Source organism: Rhincodon typus, chromosome 30 (assembly GCF_021869965.1).
Source record: "Rhincodon typus isolate 14 chromosome 30, sRhiTyp1.1, whole genome shotgun sequence".
Classification (NCBI taxonomy): Eukaryota; Metazoa; Chordata; class Chondrichthyes; order Orectolobiformes; family Rhincodontidae; genus Rhincodon; species Rhincodon typus.
The window spans coordinates 9,235,171-9,259,411 of NC_063361.1; the positions used below are offsets into that span (position 1 = coordinate 9,235,171).

General features: G+C 43.3%; 1 protein-coding gene across 3 annotated transcripts in view; it reads right to left on the minus strand.

Moving 5' to 3' along the window:
- Positions 1-24,241, minus strand: part of arhgap27l (Rho GTPase activating protein 27, like) — a 261,659-nt gene that overhangs the window by 53,440 nt on the left and 183,978 nt on the right. The window lies entirely within an intron of this gene.

Below are 24,241 nucleotides of genomic sequence, written 5' to 3' on the forward strand. Positions count from 1 at the left end.
GACGTTTTGGGTCGAGACCCTTCTTAGGAAAACTTCTTCAGGAGATTTTCTGAAGAAGAGTCTCGACCTGAAACGTCAGCTTTCCTGCTCCTCTGATGCTGCTTGGCCTGCTGTGTCATCCAGCTCTACACCTTGTTATCTCACATTCTCCAGCATCGGCAATTCCTACTATCTCTATAAGAAAGGAGAGTTTGGATTGATGTTGTGCCACCACAGCATCGTAAGGTGTTTGAATAAAGGCAAAATACTGCAAATGCTGGAAATCTGAAACAAAAACAGAAAATGCTGGAGAAACTCAGCAGGTCAGGCAGCATTATGAGGAGAGAGAACCTACATTAACATTGAGTCCTGCGTAACTCTTCTTCAGACCTGTTCCTTCAAAACGTTAAATCTGTCTCTCTCTCTCTCTACAGATGCTGCCAGACCAGCTGAGTTCCTCCAGCCTTCTGTGTTTCTATCACAAGGTACTGTATGGCCAATAGTTTACTTCTGGCAAATAGTCATTCTATTGGCAACAGACAACAGCCAATTTGCCAAATTTCACAGAGTTGATGAGCGATGAGAGAATCTGTTTTTTTTGGGGATACTGTTTGAGGGAGGAATGTTAGCCACAATGCCCTGGGAAGGTGTCATGCAATGTTTACCTCTACCATAGATTAGTGACTCAACCGAAAGGCAACAAGTCTGACTAGATACACAAATCCAAAACATATGGAGATAGTACATAACAGATACTTGAAAAAGAAATTTTATTAATGAGGGAGGAGATGTTTAAGGGAAGGCAACTATTAATACTTACATTTAAAATGCTCATAGGGGAATATACATGAATGCATTAAGCAGTTCAGACAAGGTTTGCTTGACTTATAGAATCCCTACTATATGGGAGCAGGCCATCCTGTCCATCAAGTCCACACTAACCCTCTAAAGAACATCCCACCCACACCCACTCCTTACCCTATCTCTATAAGCTTGCATTTCCCATGGCTAATCCAACTAGTCCACACATCCCTGGACACTATGGGCAATTTAGCATGTCCAATCCACCTAACCTGCACATCTTTGGATATCATTTCCAAGATGGAGGATTCATTTTATGAGGAATTGTTTGAATGCATTAGGACTATACACATCGGAGTTCAGCAGAATGAAATGATCTTGTTGAAACATACAAGACCTTCTGTTGGAGACTAAAACTAGGGGACATAATTTACTAATAAGAGTTCTCACTCAAGGCAGAAAAAATATTTTGCCCCTCAATAGAGAGTCAGTGGAGTGTGGAATTCTCTTCCTCAGAAGGTAGTGGGAGCTCGGTCTTTTCATTTATTCAAGACTGAGTTAGTTAAATGGATATTGATAGGAAACAGAGTCAAGGGTTTTTTGCAAACAAAAAAAGTGCACTTCAGGAGAGCAATCAGACCAGCCATGATCTTCTAGGGTCTAGGCCCGAAACGTCAGCCTTCCTGCTCCTCTGATGCTGCTTGGCCTGCTGTGTTCATCCAGCTCTACACCTTTATATCTGTAGTCTAACAGGTTTGTGTTTTCAAATAAACCTGTTGGGACTATAACTTGGTGTCATGTGATTTCTAACCTTAAGAGAAAGAAACTGCCATCCTCACCTGGTCTGGCCTACATGTGATTCCAGACCTACAGCAATGTGGTTGATAAGCATTTAGCGATGTGCAATAAATGCTGGCCTAGCCAGCAATGCCCACATTCCCATGAATAAATAAAAAAAACACTATGTGGGGCATAACACTACAGCATTATACGCAGATGAATCTTGGTGCTACTTTATGAGATTGGGATCAATAGCAGTGAATGAAGCTCATGGAATCATAACACATTGTTGCATCCAATAATTTGTCATAGATTTATATCGAGTTAGAGAGTCATACAGCAAGGAAACACCTTTGTATTGGCAAGGTATCTCAGCCAGTTGTTGAACATGGAGCACGCAACATGTGGATCATAGGTTCTTTCAATACAACCTCTGAAGACAGCAGAAGCCTGATCCATCACTGATAATGGACTGCTCATATTGCATACAAAACACAAAGGTGCAGCCTGCAACGAGTTTTGCAGCAGCTTCTCTTTCCTTTAGAACGTACAGTTGTTTTCCCAGCCCTCCCGATACAGGATTGCATAAACATCTCATATTTTATCACACATTTAACATTGACAACCAACCCTCAGCCACTCACAGGAACTGTAATGAGACAAAACACTGAGCCACAGGGAGATATTAGAACAGGTAACCTAAGACTAGATCAAAACATAGCCCGCACTTAAGATAGAGCTCTGAGAGGGAGAGAGATCTGAGAGGTGGCTAGGAGGAAGATGCCATCAAATGACATTGGTTGGCTGCACTGACTTAGCTGCGAAAGCAACTAACTATAAAATTGAATGTAATGGGAGTAGCTTCTGATGTGTGAATTAAACATTAGCTGACTGTTTAAATTAAATAGCATATTAATGTATAAACCAAATCCCTTCACTTTTCATGGAACTTATGCTACCATTACATCAGAGTCACACCAGTGGCAGCAGCTACAACTTTTCTCAAGTTTCTACCTCTTGTACAACTCAAGTCTCAGTAATCGCTGTTCTCTGGCCTGCATTGCCAACTTATGATGTGGGGCCTCATGCACTAGATCTCAAACTGTCCAACCTTCTTTCCTAAAGCACCTTCTCAGTACCAAGACTCATCCCATCATTTCTTGGTGCAGTTTAACACAGTCAGAAGGTTTAAGGTCAGTGAATTTCTCAAAATTGACTGCAACCACAGTTCCCACTGAGACTTAAGCAGGTCCCCATTCCCTGGACACCTAATAACTCGACATTTCAACTACATTAACGGCAATGGTTATGAAATAACTCCACAGAGGCCGGTATGCTGTCACCAAGTCACCGTTTGTTTACACATGTACAGTACTTGACACTGATCCAGCTTCCTCAGAGCCGGCTCTCAGAGTGAGCAGAACCTCTGACAGTCCTGTTTATGTCTGTCAGCCAGGGCTCCCTCACTGGAGCAGATTAACCCCAATCAGGGAATTCAAATTCCTTGAGGTCCACTTGGCTGACATTATTGCAATCACTACCGGTTACAGTTAAAACAATTTTTTTGTTGGGGATTTCCTCAGATTGCAAAACTACTCCAGTAGAATGCAGGAAACCTCTTCTCAACAGCATTCTTCACCCATTGAACTGATTTTAATAGTGCTGGATGGCAGTTGGTGGCAAGAGGGCAGTAATGTGTGGTGGTGACGGTGAGGTGGTGGTGGAGAAGTGAAGCCGCAAAACAGGGCACCGCGAAGATGTACGAATATGCCCACCCTGTGTCAATCTTACCAGTAGCAGGAGTGGTGTCAGGTGACCCATACAACCAGATGCCAATTGAAGCACACTAGTGGCCAAGTGCCCATTCGTGAGTCTCTACCTCCAGCCACTGAGACTTTACCCATGGTGTAGAGGGGGAGGGTCAGGAGATGAGGCTGCCTGCTCTGTGAACCCTGGCAGACCACAAGACAAGTCTATCAAGTAGCAGAAGGTGCCGGTTTTTGAGGCCCCTACGCAGATCAGAGGCCTCCCCCCATGGTACTCTACCACTACAATTTTCCCTCCTCTCCCCTCCTGCTTTATTCCATAGCCTGCCAGCATAGGACCAGTGAGATACCAAACTTGGCTTCAACTCTGGCTGCAACACAGCACAATTCGCTCTGAGACTCTGTGCAGTACCAACAGTGGCCACTGCTTCTAGTGGCACTGCTGAGCCCAGATGGCCTTCAAGTCAGAGTCATAGATTTGTACAGCATGGAAACAGACCCGTCAGGCCAACTCTTCTATGCCGACCAGATATTCTACACTAATCTAGTCCCATTTACCAGCATTTGGCCCATATCCCTCAAAACCCTTTCTATTCATGTACCCATCCAGATGCCTCTTAAATGTTGCAATTTTACCAGTTTCCAGTACTTCCTCTGGCGCTTCCTCATTTCATACACACACCACCATCTGCATGAAAAAGTGGCCGCTCGGATCCCTTTTAAATCTTTCCTCCCCTCACCTTAAACCTATGCCTCTAGTTTTGGACTCCCTTATGCTGGAGGAAAGACCATGACTGTTCACCCTTCCATGCCCCTCACAATTTATAAACTTCTCAAAGATCAACCCTCATCCTCCGACACTCCAGGGAAAATAGCCCCAGCCTTTTCAGCCTCTCCCTATAGCTGAAACGCTACAACCCTGGCAACATCCTTGTAAACCTTTTCTGAACCCTTTCAAGTTTCACAACATCATTCCTCTAGCAGGGAGACCAGAACTGTATTCAGCATTCCTCGATTGGCTAACATCTCTGAGAAGTAGAGCTGCTCTGCAATTTGTTCTGAGCGGGGTGGTGTGTGATAGCAGACCCACCTCAAGCCAATTAATGGCCTGGTGGCATTAAATGGCTGCTAGATGAGCCAGCCTTGTCAGCAGCAAGTTCATCTTCAATATCTACAAGCTGGAGCATGGGACATCACTCCCAGTGCAAAATTACCCGATTGAAACAAACCCATTCCTGAAGACCTAAGCTAAAGCAACAAGTCGTCACACTGTTCATGTAAAACATGCAGTTGTATTAAATGCATTTAAATTCAATTAAATACTTCAAGTAAAACATTTTGCTCAGCCAGTACACACCAATAGATAAACTAGTGGAGGCTTGAAAAATATTTGTATTCAAATTTGCATCTGTAGGGTAAAGTACCTGTTTAAATACTGGATTTTCTAGGTATTCTTTCATAACAGCATCAAATTTCTCACTGGAAAAAGCTATATAAAGCTGAACACGTGTAAAGCCACACCCTGGAAAATAAATACAAACATTGCCAAGAGTCTTACTCGTGACATGTTTATAGAGACAGACACTGAGTGAGTGCGACATATAGGGAGAAGACAGTGATACTTATTCTGGTGGGACAGAAAAGATCTTTGTCCTTCTTTCTACGATGTTCATCCAGATGACTAAGACTGCCCTGACGTAGGCAGCAACATTGGACCAACTTGACATGGTTTGGTGCCAGTGCTGGGGGTTATCGCAGGTGAGAAAGTCTTGCTTCTGCCACCAGCCCATTCAGCAGGACCTGCATGAACTTACCCACATGGAGGGCAAAAATTCTCCCTTTTACGCCAAGACACTGGCAAATATCATGAACCATGCAGAGCAGCTCCGGACTAACAATGTTTGTCTGGGTACACAATTGCCTTTCAAAGACAGTGTCGGCGCCAGGGATGTCAGTCTACTCCAAGATATCCTGGCAGTGGCAAGTTACTCTGGGTACGGCGAGTGATAGAAAGGGTCGAGAATCAGGTGAGAGGCACACCACAGTTGGTTAGATGAGGAGAGTTTGCCAAGATACGGTGAGAGATCTTGATAAGCCAAAGAGAGAAACTCTCATGAAACTGACATGGACAAATAAAAGAAAGATCAGCCTTTCTTTCCTTGAAATCTGCCCGTTACAATTTCCGCATTTCTCATCGATACAAAACAGCTTCCTAACAACGAGTTTTGTTCTATGATAAAGTCTTTGTTTAGCATTCATGTTTCCTAGCAACATCATAACTCAACTCCTCCTTCCTGGAGTCTAAATTTATGCAGTGGCACGCCCGCTGGTATTAGAATGTGTAGAAATGCTGCTGGCTGTAGACTGTTATCGTAGTCTTCATCAAAAGAATCAAAGCTGAGGTATCCCTCCAATTTACCTGACAACTTCCCTAAAACATGAAAAGTCAAATCTGTTGAAATTTCATTTTTGCTATTATGGCAGAGTGATCAACTATCCCATTACTTGTCACCTATAGTCCAGTAATCACCCATATTTGGGATAGTTGTCCTGCACCCAAGATTATTTGCTGCTATAGTCTCGGTCCTCCCACCCTACAGTAATTGACAATACCCTCCTCTCCCAGCATTGTCCCCATACGAAGACGTCCCTTATTTTCTTCCCCCAAAAAGGTGGTCACACTACACAAGTTTGTGAAAGGAGCTGTTCAAATTCTCTCGCTGTCAGTCAGTTGCATTCTTTGACTGTAATACAGGAACAGGTCCTTTTATATTTTGAAACCACTGTAAGCACATGGATAAAGCACATGCTCAACATTGCCCACACAATGGTCATAGGGCTGAGGAGGTGAGGGGGCAAGGGATGGAGGGAGGAGGTGAGGATCATACAGAGCAAAAAGGCTAGCACTGACCAACTGAATGGTCTATTTATATGCTGCAGATTCTACAGAATTCTGCACAAAGGGTCACACAATACTTTGACATTTCCTCATCCCAATGTAAGCAGCTATTCTTGCAAAATGCCAAGTACGTGGTTATTTGTATACAAAGCTGCTCCAGTCGTCTGGCAATTATTTCAAGCTTCCCCATCAGTGAAGGTATTAACCTATTTAATGCATTAGCGCGCCTACTGAAATACCAAGAGGGATTAAAGCTTCAATGTCTGGTTTTCCATTTTGTGGTTGGAATGAGCTGATTGCCTTATGAGGAAAGGCTAGACAGGTTAGGCTTGTATCCTCTGGAATTTAGAAGAGTCAGAGGTGACTTAATTGAAACATATAAGATTAGAATTAGAATTAGAATTAGCTTTATCGTCACATGTGCTCACACAAGTACAATGAAAGGTTTACAAATCGCTACTTAACAGCACCATCTGAGGTACCAAAGTACCGCGATACAGATTCTTAAGTACAAATTCTTAGGGGAAAAACATTAGAGAAATAAAAAGTCCAGCAATAAATTAGAAAAATAGAGAAATAAGAGTTCAGAATAACCATCCTTCCAACCCAGACTATGCCAGGCTTTACCTCAGACCAGGAGTCTGAGTCCATGCCAGTGCCAGGAGTTTGCATTGGCTTTCACCCTGGATATCACCGATGACGCTTGAGGGTGGATTACCTGCATCTGCAATATTTCGCTTGCGAAGCAATGTTTGTTGAGTCGAAATGGAAAATGAACACCAACTAGGGGTGAGCTAAAATTTTGGGGCCACAAGCTCCTGGACAGCAATGGCCACTGTGGAAGTCTGACTGACGAATAGACAGCTGCCCTCCCACTCTAAAAGACAGGCCCCTACTTTGACAGGTCCCCAAGATAACTCTTGGGTCCATATCTTGAGCAGCATTAGTTTTATTTGCATTTGTCCTCTCTTTTGATCCACTTCTTCCAAAATTATCTTACACTTCATGCATTAATCCTTGTCTGTCTTTAAATTGCTCACTTACCTTAAAGATCTAAGTAGCTTTTAATCAATGAAATCCTGCTGAGTTTCCAAAGCATTATCTATTATTATTATTAATGTAAATGTGCTTTTTCACTACACCCTACCCCGCCCGTTATGTCTTTGCCTCTTTCAAGGTTTGGATTTTTTTTTCCCCAAAACTACTTACTGATGTTATTTAAAACATGATTTTCAAGAATATGATTCCAAGTGGGTTTTTCATTCATAACCACTTGAACATAACCACCATCTGAAACACTCTTACTTATAACTGCCACCTGTTTCCTGTTATTAGGTCAAACATTATCTATCCATGCCAAGTTTCATGCATCACTGATCATGCATTAGCTCACTTAAAATATCTCTCACTGATCCCACAGCACTAATTGTGGCTTCCTGTTAACTCAGGGATAACCCAGACTGGTTTGAGCTGCCTCTGACCTCAACACTGCTCCCACATGGACAGGACACAGTGACATAGGGAGGTCATTTCAAATGATGCCAATGCTTTGGTGCATCCCGATTATTTGCAAGTGTTCGCAGGCTTGTGGGTGGGTGCAGCAGTGTTCAGAGGAGTAGGCATGATAGGGGATGCTACAAGGTGCATTCTATCCAGGAACCCATGAAAGGGTGCAATATTTATTTCAAAACTGTTATTTGGGCTCCCTCAACACAAGGGGCAAAAAATAGCAGTTTTATCTGAGGAGGAGGAGAAGACATTATTTTTTTTAAAAATGGGATGCGGGTGTCGCTGATTAGCCCAGCATTTATTGCTTATCCCGAAACGGCTAAAGTGCAGCTAAGAGTCAAACACATTGCTCTATGTCTGGAGTCACACGTAGGCCAGGCCAAATTAGGAAAGCAGATTGCCTTCCCTTAAGGACATTAGTGAACCAGATAGGTTTTTATGACAATCAACAGTGGTTGCCACTAGGCTGGCTTTTTAAAAAAAAAGTTAAATTTTCCAGATTTTCTTGTTGAATTCTAATTTCACCATCTGCCATGATGGGATTTGAACGCACGTCCCCAAAACATTAGACCAATGACATAACCAGTGCAGCACCAACTCCATCTAAACGGCTGTGCACTGGAGTTTGTAGCAGCTTGGGTTTGGTTCAAACGTGGAATGATGGTGCTAACAAGAAAGAACCTGCATTTATATAGGGCTTTACATGGCCTTGGAAAGCTTTGCAAACATTTGACAGTCACCATCACAACGTAGGAAACAGAGCAGCTCAATTGCTATGCAGTCAGTGTGATAATGACCAATTAATCATTTTTGTCAGCCTTGTTAATTAAGGAATAAATATTGACCAGGACAGAGGGAAGAAATGCCTTTCTCTTCTACAAAATAAACACTGGGGAATCATACAAGAGGGTAAACTTGGCATCAATTTTATGTTTTATTCCACAGATAGCACTTCGGAACCAGATTAGCCCATATTTTGTGCTCAAGTTTCTGAAGTGTGTTCTCGGAACTCTCAACCATCTGATTGAGAGGTGACAGTCTGCTACCATAGAAGCATTGATGACACCAGGGTCAAAAAGGAACTGGGCAAAAGGTTCCAGACATTATGTCATGTGTAAAATACAAATGATACATCAAGATACTGAAACAGCAGAAATGAATGCAGAATCAGACCCTGCGGTCTGCAAAACTCTGCAACTGGAATCTTGTACACAAAGGGCTTGAAATTTGTTGATGTCGTGTCTGGGTTTCAACTGGGAAAAGTACCCAATCTCAGAGTGCACGCCATTCTGTACCCAGAATATGCACATGGACTGCAGTCGTTCAAGAAGGCAGCTCGCCACCACTTTTTCAAGGGCTGCTAGGGACGGGCAATAAATGCTGGCCAGCCAGTAAAGCCCAGTGAATTTAAAACAAAAAGTACTCTTAGTGGCAACATTTGTATGATATCAGCAGCAGCAATTACTGCACCCTCTAATGTTCTTCCAAATCCAATCCACTTTGCAAAGCCACTGCACCCCAACTATTTTTAGACCCATCGTGGCAGCTTAGTCCAGGCTCGGGCTGACAAGTGATAAGTAATATTCACACTACACAAATGCCAAGAAATGACCATCTCCAAAAAGGGAGAATCTAACCATCATCCCTTGACATTCAATGGCGTCACCAGCACTAAACCTTACATTATTAACACTCTGGTGGTTACCATTGACTATAGGCTGAATCGGCACCACATGCACAAACACGTGTTCTCTCCACCACCGACACTCATTGGCAGCTCTGTGTACCATTTACATGACACACTGCAGACATTCACCAAGACTATTTAGGCCTATCTTCCAAACCCATGAAGGTTACCATCAAGAAGTACAAGGGCATCAGATACGTAGGAACACCACCATCCTGACTTGGAAATAGATCATTGTTCCTTCAGTATTGCTGGGTCAAAACCCTGGAATTCCATCCCCAGCAGCATTATGGATCTATCTGAACCAACTGGTCTTCAGCGATTCAAAATGCATCTCACCACCACCACCATCTCAAGGGAAACTAGAGATGGGCAATAAATGCTGGTCCCACCCCCATCTCAGGAACAAATAAAAATTACATATAGATGCTCAGTTACATTCAGAGATAACTTATGGACGTTGATATCAAGCATTAAAAAATATACACCGCAGCATACTGTACATTATAACTGTCAGCAGACCTGACAAAATTAACAAGCAGAATTGTCAGAGTACCTGGCAAAGGGAGCTTCCAAACATGTCAGGATGATCTGTCAAAAGCACCCATTGAATGAAGCTGTTAAGGTATTCAAATGTCCTGCCTTTTAAGTATATGAGAAAGAGTATCTGGAGTGTTCAAAACATCTTGCCATTTCACTCTGTTGATATTTGCCTGACAGTTTCTATCAGCAGTTTAGTGCAACTTGATAGATTTCATAAACATTGTTACTACAGCAGGGAAGTCAGGTTAGGGATGGTGTATCTAAGTGAAATATTTGCCTTTAGAAGGCTTTATTAAATTGAAGAAATATAAGTGCCAGAAAATGGGTTTTTAAATCAATTTTTAATAAGTGTTTTTTTAATTCACTGCTCTGAAGTCTGACACTCAGATGTTTAATTTATTGCAAGTCTGCAAGGTCTGCCCATGGCAGGTACAAGGTGAGATGGCATGATAGGTGTAAGGGCAAAAGGTACTTGGAAGCATGGATTGCCAGGGTTGGCACAGAGAATTATAAGGGTTATTGAGATCTTAGGGTAAAGGGCAGCAGTAAGCCATTTGACCCATCAAGTATGCCCCTCTATTGAATGAAATCATAGCTGACCTAAATCCTCAATTTAGCTCCTCTATTCTTTCTGCCAAAGTGCAGAACTTCACATTATATTCTATTAGCCAAGTTTTGCCCATTCACTAAACTTGTCCATATGCTTCTATAGATTCGCGTGTCATCCTCTCTCCTGGCCTTCCCACTACATTGTGTTATCTACAAATTTGTGATGGAGACCCATGAGGGCTGGAAAAAAAGGGCATAGGCTGGCATGGAAGGTCATCAGGGCTAAGGATTGGCATTGATGACCCACAAGGAGTGTGTGTGGAGGGAATGAGAAGGGAAACCGATTTTGTTTTATTCTTTTGAAGCAAATCAAATGCCAACACAGTGCCAGTGTGCTGCGTCAGGCCGTCCATTCGGCCCACTCCACGCCTGGCAGCCTCTCTTGCCACACGGACTGAGCAGGAACCAGGCTGAAGTAAATCCCAGGAGGAGGGTCTGTCCCTCATGGGAGATAGGGAGTGTGAGAAATCATTGAGAGATCTGGGATCCACTGAAACGCCTTTTGCAGTGGGTTAGTCAGCTGTATCGGCATGGCAGCAAGAACAGGCCTTGCGCAGAACAGGAGCAGCCGCTCGGATGTCGGAGGTGGCAGCTTTCCGTGGTGATGAGAGGTGGCGGCAAAGCTCCTCCAGCTATTGGAGGCACCAGACTTTTAAAGATGGCGGCACTGGCGAGGCGACATCCCAGAGGAGGGCCGCCAGAACAGGACTCTTGTTGAGAGGGTGGCGGCAGGCTGGACTGGCAGTAGGCCCAGAGCAGGGACTCCTGGCATCATCGAGATGGCAGCGGAACCAGGGAATCCCGCTTGCAGTCACAGCAGGCCTGGAGCAGGAATTCCTGGTTATCGATGAAGCACCAGTAGCGACGGTGGTGGCAGCTCCTGGTTGCGGTAGGCCCGGAGTTAGAGACTCCTGGTTGCAGGGCGAGTGTGGGTTTAGCATGGGAGCCGGCATTGATGAGCTGGCCCCAGCAGCGAAGAGATGGCACCTACAGAATGGTGACTCCTATGTTGGTGGCTCTGACATGGTGAGGTGGTGGAGGAGGGAGTGACAGAGTAGGTGTCATTGGTGAGCTGGTGCAGGACTCATGGCAAAGGCAGCGTAACAAAGGCAGACTCTCTTTCAGTTCTATCTTTTTATTACTTTTATTCTTAAAGTATTCAAAATGGTGCCAGATTGTGGCAACAGTTGAAGCTTGTCACTGTATTCTACCGGATTATTCACTGTAAGATGCAAGTGACAATACATCATTCAATAAGCTATTCAGTTCTGCACTTTTTCCAGGGCCACTTGGTTTACATCCCAGGGAAACCACACAACCAGAGAGCTAGAAACAGACAATCCCAGCCACTTTTCCTGGTTTGTGAAGCCAGGAAATGTCTCAACCTATGGGAATGAAAATCCAGGCCCTTATTTCATGTTTTGCAAGTATCTTACTTTTACCAAAAATTGAGAAAATGTAGGTTCCTAGAGAAAAAAAAATCACAAGCTTAATCCAAAAACATTGGAAGACGGGGTGATCAGCAGAATCTACAAGAACTCCACAATGTAACACTGAATATTGCTGTGCATCATAAGTCATATCTGAGTCTGTTCTTTGCTAATAATAGATCAGCTAGAAGGAGAAAGCCATGAGCTATTGATCCAGAACAGGATCCCAGTTGAACCACTTTTTCTCATCTATCTGAAGTCAAGATGGTCAATAAGCAGCAACATACTGCAGCACTAACTGAAATCAATTAATTCAGTTCTGATGAAGAGTCAATAGACTCAAAATGTTAACTCTGCTTTCTCCCTACAAAGTGTCAGACCTGCTGAGTGTCTCCAGCAATTACTGTTTTTGCATCAGTTAATTCAACACAGGCCAGATTTAGAGATAACAAGGTGTGGAGCTGGATGAACACAGCAGGCCAAGCAGCATCAGAGGAGCAGGAAGGCTGACATTTCGGGCCTAGACCCTTCTTCACAGGCCAGATTTAGTCTGTTAGCTTCCTGGGGTAAAATATCTTAGATATGTTGAGATGATAATTACTGAACTGACCTAAACAGGATGATGATTAAACCTCTTGTAACCAAACCCTTCAACATATTTGCATCGTTATTTAAATAAGGAGACTAATACTGTAAACAGTATTCAGATATGGTCTCACTAACACCCTATATCACTGTAGCGTAAACTTTCTAGTTTGTTCAATTCACCTTGCAATAAACAACAACATTCTAATAGGTCCCTTAATTAATTGTTGTACATGCAGAGCAACCATTGAGGACTCATGCAGCCAAATCCCTCTGTCTCAATGATACAGCATATCACTGTGGTACTGTCTTTCAGATGAGATGTTAAATTTAGACCCAGCCTGCCCTCGCAGGTGCACAGAACACAAGAATGTTGGGGTGGGGTGTGGGTGTTGGGGGGTGGTGGCTGGCTGGGGGTTGAAAAACCAGACAGATCATGAAGTAAAATCTTCCCAGGTAAGGAATCGTTAGGTTTTGGATTGCACTAAGTGACAAGGTGATGGAAACGAATTCAATGGTAACTGGGAAAAAAAAAACAATTAGATAAATACTTTGCAAAGAGAAAAGATTGGAGGGCTATCATAGAATCCTTACAGTGCAAAAGCAGGCCATTGAGTATACACCGACCCTCTGAAGAGCATCCCACCCAGACACCAGCCCTATCCCTGTAAATCCCATGACAAATTCATCTAACCTGCACATCCCTGGACACTATGGGCCATTTAGCATGGTCAATCCACCTTAACCTGCACATCTTTGGACTGTGGGAGGAAACCAGAGCACCTGGAAGAAACCCATGCAGACACAGGGAGAATGTGCAAACTCCACACAGACAGTCGCCCAAGAGCGGAATCGAACTCGGGTCCCTTGTACCATGAGGCAACGGTGCTAACCTCTGAGCCAACTTGCTGCCACTCACATTCTGTGAACAAATGAATAAGAATAATCCAGGTTCTTTATTTTTACAACTGAATTATATGTTCATGGACAGGTGCAGGAAAGATTAGCATGGATACCTGGTTGGGTGAGAATTGTTTGGGGAGGTCAGCTTTGTAATACATCGCTCTGGCTCTTTTCTAAGTTGTTGTTTACTTTCAACTCTAAAATGTTTAGGGTTACCTCAATGTGCATTGAAATCTGAAAGATCAACTAAAATGGATGAAATACTTATCACAAGATTGAGGGGGGAAACCTGATGGAAGTGTATGAAATTATGACGGGCATTGAGGAAAACATTTTTTCACAAAGAGGGTGGTGGGAATCTGGAATGCACTGCCTGAGAAGGTGGTAAACGCGAGAAACCCTAAAACCTTTTAAAATAAAAGTACGTGGATGACCACTTGGAATATCGCAACATTTAAGGCAATGGGCCAAGTGGGATTTGTGTAGGTAGGTTCGCACAGACTCAATAGGCCAGAGGGCCTTGTCTGTACTACATGACAAGGTAAGACAATTAAGAGTCAAAAACAAAGGAGGAAGTCAATGGAGTTTTATTGCAACCAAGCAACATTGAACTTGCAGAGTTTGGAAGGAAGTATGTTTCTGACAGGTCCATCAAAAAGAGGAGGACTGCATGTCCAGATTCACAGACTGCGAGATGTATGTCAGGCAGATGTCTAATTAAAGAAAAATATGATGCGTAAAATCATAGAATCCTTACAGTGTGGAAGCAGGCCATTCAACGCATTGAGTCCACACCCCCTCTTCCAAAGAGTATCCCACCCAGAACACCGCCCATACCCCGCCAACCCGGCAACCATGCATTTTTCATGGCTAATCCTCCTAGCCTCCACATCCCTGGACACTATGGGCAATTTAGCATGGCCAATCCACCAAACCTGCACATTTTGGACTGTGGGAGGAAACCACAGCACCCGGAGGAAACCCGAGCAGACACGGGGAGAATGTGCAAACTCCACACAGATAGTCACCTGAGGGTTGATTTGAACGAGTGTCCTGGCGCTCTAAGGTAGCAGTGTTAACCATTAAGCCACTGTGCAAAACACATACAGATGTACAGTGTGTGTACGGGTCTAGTGTTGCATTAATTTAACTCTGTGCCTTGAATGTAGAAGTATTAATGCAGCTAATATGGAAGCCAACGCATACCAAATACTCATTCCTTTGATTGTACATTACTTTTCTGTACCACTTGTTAACTCACACCAACAGTTTGACCTCCTATCAGAATGACTCATACATTTACCCAGAGCAAACTCAGGCAAAATACTGAGGGTACTGGAAATCTGAAACAAACTCAGAATGCCTGAGAAACTCAGTAAGTCTAGCAGCATCTGTGGAGAGAGAAACAGAATTAACAGAGAAACAGACCAGTTTTGAAGAGTCATGCCAGACTAAAGGTAAGCATGCAGGTACAGCAGGCAGTAAAGAAGGCAAATGGCCTTCATTGCGAGAGTTTTTGAGTACAGGAGCAGGGGTGTATTGTTGCAGTTATACAGGGCCTTGGTGAGGCCACACCTAGAATACTGCGTGCAGTTTTGGTCTCCTTTTCTGAGGAAGGATGCTCTTGCTCTTGACAGAGCGCAGCGAAGGTTTACCAGGCCAATTCCAGGGACTGACGTATGAGGAGAGATCGACTAGGTTAGGATTTGTTTTCGCTGGAGTTCAGATGAATGGGGCGGAGGGTGGTGGGGAAACTCAGAGATTTATAAAATTCTAACAGGACTGGACAGGGTAGATGCAGGGAGGATGTTCCCGATGGTGGGTGTGTCCAGAACCAGGGGGCACAGCATGAGGATTCAGAGTAGACCATTTAGGACGGAGATGAGGAGACATTTCTTTACCCAAAGAGTGGTGAGCCTGTGGAATTCATTACCACAGGAAGTAGTTGACGTCAAAACATTAAATGTATTCAAGAGGCAGCTAGATATAGCACTTGGAGGCAAATGGGATCAAAGGTTATGGGGAGAAAGCAGGATTAGGCTGTTGAGTTGGACATCAGCCTTGATCGTGACAAATGGCAGAGCAGGCTTGAAGGACGAAATGGCCTCCTTCTGCTTGTATTTTCTACTTTCTATTAACGCAGTATCTCTCTCCACAGATGCTGCCAGACCCAATGAGTTGCTCCAGTATGTTCTTTGCTTGTTTACATCAACTCAACATAGTTCAAAAACTTCAGACCTTGAACTCTGCTCTCCATTTTGATATTTCACCCCCGCCCTGTGTTGTGTTTTTGTGGTTTTACTTACAGCAAAGCTGACCTATATTGCCAGTAATGGGTGTAAACCTCTACACTAACATCATTACAAATCTCTCTTTGCTTTTTGTTCTGTGATATCTTTGCTCTCTAACATCCGAAAACTTCTAACTGGCCGTTCCTTTCTGTTACACTCTTCAACAGCATAAAACTGACTATTCCACCTCTCTCCAATATTGGATTGGATTATATCTGCTAACTATGTTTCACTTTCCATAGATGCTGCCACAAGTCACTCATGCACTGTTTATGTTACCCTGAGTCTATCATGGGAAAGAAGCAATTGGTAGGAGGTAGTGCCTTTTAGCAGACCTATATTGCACAGGATACTGAATGTCTGTCTAAATAAAACAGTTGAAGATTTCATTTCTATTAATTTCATGAACGCATTTCCAAAGATGGGTGGGTTGTTTTCTTTTACCAAAGATTACAGCTCAAGAAGCGAAGATCTAAACTTGCAGGTTGGAAACAGATGAAAATTGTAAAATAGATTAACTAAAGCTGAGCTTATAGAAGTCTGTAAGAATATAGGAAGAGGAGCTGGACACAGGGAGATAAGGAACTCTACAGTCTTCCATCACATGCATCCCAAGTTCTGAAATCACCTCTTAAAATCTCTCCACGAGTTGATTTAGACACTCTGTTTTGACCCAGCATTTGGTGTCCTTTAGAGCAGTGACAGTGTTTTGTCTCATACAGTCAGTGTCGTACAGCACGGAAACAAACCCTTTGGTCCAACTCGTCCATGCCGACCAAGTTTTCCAAACTAAATTAGTGCTACTTGCCTGCATTTGGCCCATATCCCTCTAAACCTTTCCTATTCATGTACCTGTCCCAATGCCTTTTAAATGTTGTAATTGTACCTGCATTTACCACTTCCTCTGGCAGTTCATCCCACATACAAACCATCCTCTGTGTGAAAAAGTTGCCCCTCAGATCCCTTTTAAATATTTCTCCCCTCACCTTGAAAATATGCCCCCTAGTTTTGAACTCCCCCACCTTAGGGGAAAATAGACCTTTGCTGTTACTTATCTATGTCCCTCATGATTTTATAAATTTATCTAAGATCACTACTTGACCTCCTACGCTCCAGTAAATAAAAAAGTCCCAGCTTATTCAGCTCCTCCTTATAATTCAAACCCTCCAGTCCTGGCAACATCCTGCTAAATCTTTTCTGAACCCTCTCCAATTAATAATATCTTTCCTGTAGCAGGGCAACCAGAACTGTACACATGACTCCAAAAGTGGTCTCACCACCATCCTGTACAACCTCAACATGACATTCCAACTCCTGTACTCAATAGTCTGAGCAATGAAAGCTAGCGTGCTAAACACCTCAACCACTGTGACACAATATTCAAAGAACTAATGTACCTGAACCCCTCCGTCTCTCTGTTTGATAATGCTTCCCAGAGCTCTACCATTAACTGTAGAAGTCTTGCCCTTGTTCACTTTATTAAACTGCAATACCTCGCATTTACCCAAATTATTTGCTGCTCCTCAGCCCATTGAGCCAATTGATCAAGTTGTCTTTGTAGTCTTAGATAACCCTTTTCACTGTCGACTTTACCACCAATTTTGGTGTCATACAAAACTTACTAACTGCATCTCCTAAATTCTCATCCAAATCATTTATAGAAATGACACAGTGGACCCAGCACTAATCCCTGTGGAACACCACTGGTCACAGGCCTCTAGTCCCAAAAACAACTCTCCATCACCACCCTCTATCTCCTATTGTCAAGCCAATTTTGTATCAAATTGACAAATTCTCCCTGAATCCCACGTGATCTAACTCTACTAACCAGTCTACTGTGCGGAACCTTATTAAACACTTTAGTAAAGTCCATTTAGACAACATCTACCACTTTGCCCTCAGTCTTTTTGGTTACGTCCTCAAAACCTCAATCAAGTTGGTGAGACACGAGTTCCCATGCATGAAACCATGCTACTATCCCTAGTAAGTCGTCGGCTTTCCAAATGCTTGTAAATTCTACCTCTCAGAATCTCCTCCAACAACTTACCCGCTACTGATGTCAGACTCCCCGATCTATAGTTCCCAGTTTTTGCCTTACAGCCTTTCTTAAACAAAGGCACACATTAATCACCCTCCAGTCCTCCAGCACCCACCCATGGTTATAGATGATACAAATATCTGTGTTTGGGGCCCTGCAATTTCCTCCCTAACTTCCCACAACGTCCTAGGATACACCAGATCAAAGCCCAGAGATTTATCCACCTTTATGTGTGTTTTTTTTTTAAAGACCTCCAGCATTACCTCTTCTGTAATGTGCACGGTTTTCAAGATCAATATTTATATTCCAGAGTTCCCTAGCCTCCGTGCCTTTCTCCAGAGTAAAAACTGACATGATGTATTCATTTAGTATCTCTCCCATCTCCCTGTGGTTCCACATACAGATGGTCTCACTGATCTTTAAGAGACTCTATACTCTCTTTAGTTGTTCTTTTGCTCTTAATGTACTTGTAGAATCTCTTTGGATTATCCTTAACCCTATCTGCCAAGGCTCTCACTTATCACTTCTTTGCACTCCTGATTTCCCTCTTAAGAATGCCCCTCTAACTCCCTATGCTCTTCAAGAGATTATAATTAATTATAATTATTATAATGATCCCATGAAGTGCCTCAGGATGATTTATTATAGTAAAAAGTGCTAGACAAATGCAAGCCATTGTTGTTGATTGTGCATGTTTGCATACATATGTGCAGGTCTCTGGTTTCAGTACACAGACTACATTAGAACATTCAATCATATTTCACAAATCATTCCAACAGAGGCAGATTCCCAATATCAAGGAAGCAGCCAGTTACAGTTTTGGCAGCAGTAAACTGATATCTTGTTTATGCGATCATGTCATTAAATGTGAAGGTATAAGCATTAAGCAAGCACAATGTTACAGCAAACTAGCTAAGGTCCTAATGATGTTATGTTGTCCTTAAGTGGGTCACTGAAATGCTATTTCTACTCCAAAACCAGCTCCCAGTGGTTACAACTCACACTGGGCTTTGAGTTAATGAACAAATTCTCTGACTGCTTCAGTTAATACATATATCAGCCCCCTAAAGGTTAGGTGAATTGATAGAAGGAATGAAGATGCTGAAATGTGAGGTAGTACAATTTGCTCTGAACTCAAGTGGTAGGAAATACAGAAAAATGGGCTGTAAATTCACTTGAAGATGTGGCCAGGTGGGACAGTACAGTGAAGGACTGGATCTAAACTGACTCGTGATTCAGGTAAAAGTCTGGAAAGGGAAAGTAAGAAAATTTTAATGCAGCTGTTGCAGATTCCCATCGAATAAAGTAGGTTTCCAGCCGCCAATTTAAGCACACACATCTCAGCTCTCACCAGAAGGTGGAAAATAGGATTTGAAGTTGCCCTGGGTAACATTTTTTCAAAACGGACAATGAAAAGCAAATTAGAGATAACAGTGTGGAGCTGGAGGAACACAGCAGGTCAGGCAGCATCAGAGGAGCAGGAAAGCTGACATTTTGGGTTGGGACCCTTCTTCAGAAATGGGGGAGGGGAAAGGGAGCTCAGAAAGAAATAGAGAGAGGAGGGTTGGGGCTGGGTAAGGTCGGTGGGATGGTGATAGGAGAGTGCAGGTAGGGAGTGGTGGGGATTGATCAGTGAGGTGGGAGGAGTGGATAGGTAGGAGAGAAGATGGACAGGTTATTTCAAGCCCATCAACTCCCACGGCTACCTGGACTATACCTCCTCTCACCCACCTTCCTGCAAGAATGTGATCCCCTACTCCCAAATCCTCCGCCTCCGCCGCATGTGCTCCCATGATAGGGCGTTCCACTCCCGAATATCCCAGATATTTCAAGGACTGTAACTCTCCCCTTTCGGTGGTTGAAAATGCTCTCAACCGCATCTCTTCCACACCTCTGCCCTCACATCCCCTCCCCCCAACAAAAACAAAGGCAGAATCCCCCTTGTCCTCAAGTATCACCCCACCAACCTCCGCATCCAGCATATCATTCTCCGCCACTTCCGCCACCAGCAATCCAACCCCACAACCAAATATATATTTCCCTCCCCACTTCTATCTGCCTTCCGGAGGGACCGTTCTCTTCGTGACTCCCTCGTCGGCTTCACACTCTCCACTAGCCCCACCACCCCTGGCACCTTTCCCTGCAACCGCAGGAAGTGCAACACCTGCCCCTACACCTCCTCCCTCCCCTCCATTCAAGGCACCAAACAAAGTGATACAACCTGCCCATCTTCTCTCCCATCTATCCGCTCCTCCCATCTCGCTGACTGATCTCCACCACTCCTTACCTGCACTCACCTATCACCATCCCACCTACCTTCGCCAGCCCCACCCCTCCTCTCTATTTATTTCTGAGCTGCCTTCCCCCTCCCCCATTTCTGAAGAAGGGTCCCAACCCGAAATGTCAGCTTTCCTGCTCCTCTGATGCTGCCTGGCCTGCTGCGTTCCTCCAGCTCCACACTATGCTGTCTCTGACTCCAGCATCGACAGTGCTTAATATCTCTGAATGAAAAGCAAATTGTCTGATCATTTATCACATTGTCGTGAAACCTTGCTGTCCTCAAAATAGTTGTGTCATTTCCCTATATAATGCTGTAAAAGTTCTTAAGTGATTGTAAAGGGCTTTGGGACAAGAAAGGCAAATTCTCTCACTAATTCAAATGGTCTAGGTCTTAAAGAAACAGAAATGTTCTTCTTCAGTAAGAAGTACAATAGATAGCTAATGGAGCCATATCAGAACAAAACCACATCTTCTATAACTAGTTCTGTCCCAAGACACATAAAACACATGTTCTTACTCTCAATTTTACATAAGCCCTTCAAGGAAGAATTTGTTCAAATATTATTTGTAGTTAATTGTAAATGGGAAACTGCAAAAACAAAACTGGAGTAGTGCAGCAATTGTCTATGATTATTGTAGACACTTAACTATTGCAGCCTCACTCTACCACTATGTTGCGAATAGATCTCCTCAAACACTTAACCACACACCACGCTTATCATCTGCTCTATACTTACTGCACCAGTGGCAAAATAAGTGACAACAATAAACATGCAAGCCCTTGCAAGTGGCACATCTCAACAGTGTTAAAAAAAAATCTAGCCAGTCAGTGGAAGCAAAGCCTCCCTTTAGAGGGTGAGGAGCAAAGGATTTGTTGGTTCCCTGCATGTCTGCTCCATGCATGGCCTTACCGGGTTCAGATCATGTCAGAGGTTGTGATTGAACACGTTCCCCTTGTGTCCAATTGCTTTCCAGAATGTGTCAGGCGATGAGATATACTGGCTTACAATCAGCTTGTCGAACTCTTTCTGATGCCTTCACGAAGTGCTGGGGATGGGTGACTACACCATCTCCCTCTACATAATATACAGGACATGCATCATAGACTTCTTCCCATGGGTACCCACCCTTCTCTCTTATTTGCTACTTATTGTCCAGTAGAATCTGAAGATTTATTTCAGTCAAATCTGTTCTCTTCAGTTCCCTTCCCATTCTCTACCTCTCTCTTTGTGAGCCCCTCTGCCAAATCGTTCAAATCAAAGACACTCTTTTAAGATGCGACGACATTTCACTTGAACTTTCAGAGCCATTCACTTTATAAATTACATTAAGCTCATTGCTGAAGACTTCAGCTATTTCTAAAACACAGTCTTCAATTTAAATTTCTACTCCTGTACCAGCATGGGATTCTTCAGCTGCAAACATTATCAAGTCCCTGGTAGGTATCAAGTAAACTGAGTCAGCACTCTCTGTCAATCAGAGTGTAAAGCACATTTCAGGGCAACAACAATGACCAACAAATGAACAGGACCCAGGCTTTCTTCTCGTTACAGTAAGGGAATGCTGGCTCACCATAGAGTGAGTTCCAATGGTCATTATGTGGGGGAAGCATTGATGCAGACTTGGGCCTTTTCAATCTGTTGTTCTGTGCTACCATACTCAAAAGTGGCCAATCAGCATGGTATACTGTGGACAAAAAGCTAGCAAAGAAAAACAACTGCAATATCTGCAAATTACGTGCGTGGCTTGTGCTGTGCAACTGTACACTGGCGGGCACTTTGTGGAAACATTTGCTACAATGGCAAGGTGTGGTTTTAGAAGGTTTTGAAGCTAAGAACAAAATCTATACATCAGTGGGGATGCAGTGAGCGAGGACAGGAATAACGAACTGTGGCTTTGTCAATCTTTAGTTGGGGGAAATTAAAGAGGACAAGAGATAGAGGTCTGGAATCTACTCAAGGTGACAAATCAAACATGAGAAGAGAAATCAACAGAGACAATACAACGGGAGCTTCAGAAAGGAGGGTGGATACATTAGAAAGCAGTGCCATAGAAGATGTGTTGTAGAGAGAGACATGTGGAAAAGCAAGCAGCAAATGATGTAGATGGTGGTGGTACGACAACACCCCAGGTTGTTAATTGTAACTGTCACAACCAAGGTTGGAGAGATGCATTAATTCCTTTCCAGTCCTACTCTTCCACTGGTCATTAAAATTTTAAATTTGACCACGGTGGAGATATGAAAAATATGTAGGACTTAGACTGGTTGTTGCAGTACTGGAAAAATTCAGCCAGGTTTCTTTCACCAAATATCTGATTTATTACAAATAATAAAAAACAAACATGCAAAGATTATTGACAAAAAGAAGTTTAGACTGTGCAAAGACAGATATGAATTATATTTTAACACCCCAAAATTAACATAGAAACATAACCAGAGAAACACAGAAGATAGGAGCAGGAGGAGGCCATTCTGCCCTTCGAGGCTGCTCTGCCATTCTTCACGATCATGGCTGATCATCCAACTCAATAGCCTAATCCTGCTTTCTCCCCATGACCTTTGATCCCATTCGTCCCAAGTGCTATATCTAGTCGCCTCCTGAATACATTTAATGTTTTGGCATCAATTATTTCATGTAGTAATGAATTCCACAGGCTCACCACTCTCTGGGTAAAGAAATGTCTCATCTCCGTCCTAAAACGTCTACACCAAATCCTCATGCTGTGACCCCTGGTTCCGGACACACCCACCATCGGGAACATCCTCCCTGCATCTACCTTGTCCAGTCCTGTTAGAATTTTATAAGTCTCTTTGAGATCCCCCCCTTCATTCGTCTGAACTCTAGTGAAAATAATCCTAACGTAGTCAATCTCTCCTCATACATCAGACCCGCCATCCCCGGAATCAGCCTGGTAAACCTTCGCTGCACTCCCTCGAGGGGAAGAGCATCCTTCCTCAGAAAAGGAGACCAAAACTGCACACAATATTCCAGGTATGGTCTCACCAAGGCCCTGTACAACTGCAACAATACATCCCTGCTCCTGTACTTGAAACCTCTCGCAATGAAGGCCAACATACCATTTGCCTTCTTCACCGCCTGCTGCACCTGCATGCTTACCTTCAGCGACTGGTGCATAAGGACACCCAGGTCCCACTGCACACTCCCCTCTCCCAATTGGCAAGAGATGGTCAAGCACCCCACAGAACACATCAAATCACAAATGCAATCAAACAGATCCTGCAGATTTCACAGCAGTTCCCACCTTCCATCACTGGAGCTGCACTTCTCTGGATTCTTAGAAACAGCATTCCAGCCTTTAGTAATTAACACAACTGCAGCTTTTGACAAGCAGGGAGCCAGTACTGCCCCTGGATTTTTCTTGAGCTTCAATCTCGCTCAACTGCCTTTCTCTGCTGTACTTAACTACTAATTATGCATCAGCTTCTTTTAAGCCTTTCACAGCAGTTAGGATCTTTGGTCTGAAGTGCAGCACCATAACAAATCTGTGAGGAACTCTTGTACACACACACACACACTTCCAGTCTCACTGTCCTCTCCTTTGTACTGCTTCAGTGACTGTCAAATGATCTATTGACCTCCTTGTGAAACACCCAGCCTTACTGCCAGGCAGAATTGAATGTAACTAATATTTTAGAAGATCTGATATTGCACAGTGTGTATGTGCTTGTGCAATATCAGTAATTTAAACAGGCAACTTTTTGGTTTGTTAACATTCAAAAATGTCTGAAAGTTCATCCCCTCCAGTTACACAACTCACTCATCACCCCTACCCTCAAACTCTCTTCCTCTAACTTAGGGACTCTGTATCTGTGAAGGTTCACCAAGTGCTGGCTCATGAACCACAAAATGACAAAATCATTGGATAAACTTGATCAGCATTTTCTCAGTGCAGGAAAAAAAAGGCAGAAATCCATTAGACAGCATTAGTTAGCAAAGAATTGGAGCATTGCTGAGAGGCAGCAAGTCAGTGAAGACGGTTGTGAAAGTAACTTGTGCTTAAAAAGCACATGTACCACAGTAAAATAAGCCAATGGTTTCAAAAAGAAGCAGATGAAACAAACAGCATTAGTAGATCGTCTTAAAGGTTTTAAAGGGGAAGGAGTTTAAAGAAATTTCCA